We start from the raw sequence: 4,011 nt of genomic DNA on the forward strand, positions 1-4,011 counted from the left end.
CTAAAAGATCCCAGGAGCAGGTCTTCTCCCGACTCGAAAGCTTCATTGCTGCCACAGGTGGATTTGTGAAAAGCCTGCCTCCGTTAAAGGTGCATTTTCCACCACCCAGTCGCAGCAGCTCATCAGTGGATGGAGGCCTCCTCATCACGTGGAGTTCCTGTTAACAACACACACCTGATAGAATTCGTCACCTGTGAACTGATGCTAGGTAATGACCAGGTTTCTACGTCGTTCAGTATGCCACATTGCATCACTAGTGTGGCACAATAACCTTTGAAGTGGTACTTTTGTCCTTCTGGGTTTCATTTTAATGTGACTACAACAGGAAACCCAGACAGTCCTGCCTCTGCGGTACCTGGCCTTGTGCAAATCTGCCCCCCGCCCAGCCCGGATGACCACAGGGCCGCCTCACTGGCCTCTGCTTTCGCTCTGGACTTGTTCACATCCACTGACCCAAGAAAGCCACCGTGACAACTGCTTTCGCTGTTGTCGTTTTTGCTTTTCCTAAAAACAAGTTCTGGCTAGTTTTTTAAAACTCAATCATGTATTTACTTATTTACTGTATTGTTGTTCAAGTACAGTTGTCTGCATTTCCCCTGCACCACTCCCCCCACCCCAGCCACCCCCGCCTCCCTCCCCTGATCCCACCCCACCTTGGTTTTGTCCGTGTGTCCTTTATAATCGTTCCTGAAAACCCTTCCTCCCTTCCCCCCAGTTATCCCCTCCCCAAGTGGCCAGTTTTATTAAAGAAAAATTGTCACGATTTTCTCTTCAGCAGCCTGTTCTGTCATGCTTCTAACGACATCAGAATCTCCTGGATCAGTGACAGGCAGTGTGCACACTCAGTATTTTGCACAGGCTGCCCCCCCGTTAGTGCCACTGTCCCTGCAGTGATGGGCACCAGTCTTGGCCAACACGGCTCAGGCACTCTACTTGGGATTTCCTCAGGGCTGGGCATGGCTGGTGAGCATGACCAGCTTCACCCAGCCTTGTCTGATCATCTGCAGAGTCTGCTTGTACCCCAGCATGTACTTTCCACTTTTCACAATGAGTTGGAACCTGGAGTTGATCAGCTCCAGCGACTTCTTCATCGTCTCTACGGCCACCATCTTCCCACCATAGGTGTGGGGTGGCCCCCAAACAAGAGCAGCCACCAACACGGCCGGGGAGCAAGAAAAAAACCAAATTGAACTTTCGAAAATGTAAATCAGATAATGTCATCCCCTGCTTCAAGAGCTCCAACAGCTTTGCTCTCCATCATTTACAGTGCCCTTCGGAGGTGGCCCAGCAGCCACCAGCCTCGTCCTTCCACCCACTCTCTCATTCCCTGCCGCAGACACAAGGCTTCCTCCCTCTCCTTTGAGCGCTCACCCCCGGACCTTTGCACTGGCACACCCTCCCCCAGTTCTCTGCTCATCACCCAGAGTCGGGGTGCTTGTCACCTCCTCACAGAGGCCTTCCTGACTGGTCCAGCTGAAGTAGCCCTGTCACTCCCTATTGCATTGCCCTGATTTATGTTCCGATGCTTATTATCGGTGTCTGAAATGATTTCTTCTGTATTACACATTTACTCTCCAAGGACGGAAGCTTTGCGTGTTGATAACGCTGTACCCTCAGGAACTGTCACCGATTAGACACTCAATAGTGTTTGTTGACTGACTGCTGGAATAATCTTTCATACACAAATATATAAATATCCCCCTTTTACTGCGGGTCTCCCTCAGCCTCTGTCCTACAGTTTCATTCCTTGGAGGAGCATGCTGGCCCGCCGGCACCACTCCCCCGCACCGCAGCTACTCCCGCCCACCACAGTTCAACTCTGCCCCTCGCCCCACTACAGCGGTTCTCACCAAGGCCACAAGGGCCCGCTCGCTCACTCCAGGGGCCAAGAGGGTTCTAGCCCTGTGCATGTGCAGGTGGGCATGGCTCCAGCTGACTGTGGTCAGGTGGAAATGCAGATAGCAGATTTTTAAGAAAACCCAAACAATCCAGGTTTGGTTTGGTTTGGTTTTGAACGTGCGACCTCTCAGTATTTAAATGTTGGCAGCCAACTTAGAAAGAATTGTAACAGCACAGGCCGCACAGAGAGGACTGCAAGCTGCCCTTTTGCAGCCTCCGCCGGCAGCTGTGGCACGCTCCTCTGGGGCCCCAGGCCCTTGGCTGCTCTGACTTCTGCTGGAGACTTGTCCCTGACCACCCTCCCTGCCCCAACAGGCTCCTCTGCTAACCAACCCCAGCTCTCCTTTGTTCTCAGTTCCTGCATCGGGCGGACCCCCTGCAGGGATGGTGCCTGCCCAGGGCTCTGTCTCCGTTCGCGGGTGAGCACCCCAGAGTTGAGAGTGAATCTCGGCATCTGTTAGAGAACCTGGCACACGGGGGTGCTCCACAGATTATTTGTGAAACTATGACTATGCCCTCACCCTTAAGAAAACAAACATTTTCAGAGCAAAAACCACAAAATCACGAAATACGGAAATATAAATATGGCCTAAAGTTCCAAAATGAGCCCTTAAATTTAGATTTAAGGATTGTCTGGTGTCCTCCGGCAAAAGACCATCCGCGATAAACAGAGACTGCCCGCATTTTACAGGCAAACTGAGCATTCATCGGTTTGCACGGGTTTGCTGAGAGCGCTAGGCCAGTCGTCCTGCTTCAAAGGTCAGGACACGTGCGTTCACATGCACACCCCTGCGTGGCCCTTACCCACCTTTATCAGTGCTACTGTGGGTGAAGTTAATCGGTCGTGGGAGTGTGGACGGCACTCCTCTGCCCTGTGGACACTAGCCTGACCTTACTTGGCGGGGTGGCGTACTAACCTCTTACTAGGAAGGAGGTGAGTGGCACCACTTCAGGTAAATCAAGCTGCTGGGACTTAACACTCTTGTGTGGTCATCGCTGCGATGGCCTACCACAAAGTTTAGAGTGCTTCCTGTACACCCCTGAAGTCCATTAAAAGCTGACAAGAACCAATACAAAGGAAGGGAGCTGACGTTCAGATATTAAAGTGTAAAGTCATTAGAGAGCTCTGCGGGTGGGTCGTGGGGGCCGGTGCACGTTTGGCTCACACAAGCAGAAACAGTTCCTCCTGAGACAGTTCAGCAGCTTCACACTTTCCCAATTGTCTGCCATCGACATGCATTACCTTTAAAATCAAGCAAAGGATGAAATTGTAAGTGTGTTGAGAAACTGTTCATCAATTAGCAGAGGCCACACCACAGTCCACAGTGCCACTGGCGGCTCGGGGGCAGAGAGAGGAGGAGGAGACCTTGTCCTCTGGGAATTTGTCAGAGACTCAGGACGCTAGGTGGCCAAGGAGGGGAGGCAGGAGGACGGCGGGCGCTTGGTCCACAGCCCTCTGGGTGAGGCCCATGGTGGTGGTGGTTAGGCGGGTGGGGGTCCAGGAGGGTCTCATGTCTCAGGAGAAAACATAGGCTTTCAGTTGCTCTTTTAACACAGCTTTTGTTTCACTGTGTGTGTGTGTGTTTCCACCTCTTCATTTTTTTCTAACTCACGTTCCTGAAGCCAATGACTTGCCACAGAAACAGACTTCAACTGCCAGGAAACAGGTTTTTGCCTGAGCACTGACGCACGAGTGGGAGGCTGACCTCATGGCCCTTTTTGAGAAGCTTCTCCTGGGGCACTGGTTCTTCAAGGGACCATTTCCATGCGCAGCTCAGAACTTTGCACATGTAAGTGATGCTGACCGAATGTTGAAGGGTCGCAGACTGACCCCTAACGTCTTTTCTAGCCCCGAAAATGGCAAAGCCTAATGGCAGTTGTGAGCACCCTAGAAACAGACTGAAGTTGTGACTCTTTTTTTTTTAAAGATTTTATTTATTTATTGAGAGAGGAGAAGGGAGGGAGAAAGAGAGGGAGAGAAACATCGATGTGTGGTTGACTCTCACACGCCCCCTACTGGGGACCTGGCCTGCAACCCTGGCATGTGCCCTGACTGGGAATCAAAACAGTGACCCTTTGGTTCACAGGCCAGCGCTGAATCCACTGAGCCAC

General features: G+C 51.8%; 1 pseudogene; it reads right to left on the bottom strand.

The window, feature by feature from the left end:
- Positions 1–743: 743 nt before the first annotated feature.
- Positions 744–1,109, bottom strand: LOC118976369 (60S ribosomal protein L30-like; annotated as a pseudogene).
- Positions 1,110–4,011: the final 2,902 nt, after the last annotated feature.

This window comes from Sturnira hondurensis, unplaced genomic scaffold (assembly GCF_014824575.4).
Source record: "Sturnira hondurensis isolate 20B ecotype Veracruz unplaced genomic scaffold, ASM1482457v3 Scaffold0020884, whole genome shotgun sequence".
Lineage (NCBI taxonomy): Eukaryota > Metazoa > Chordata > Mammalia > Chiroptera > Phyllostomidae > Sturnira > Sturnira hondurensis.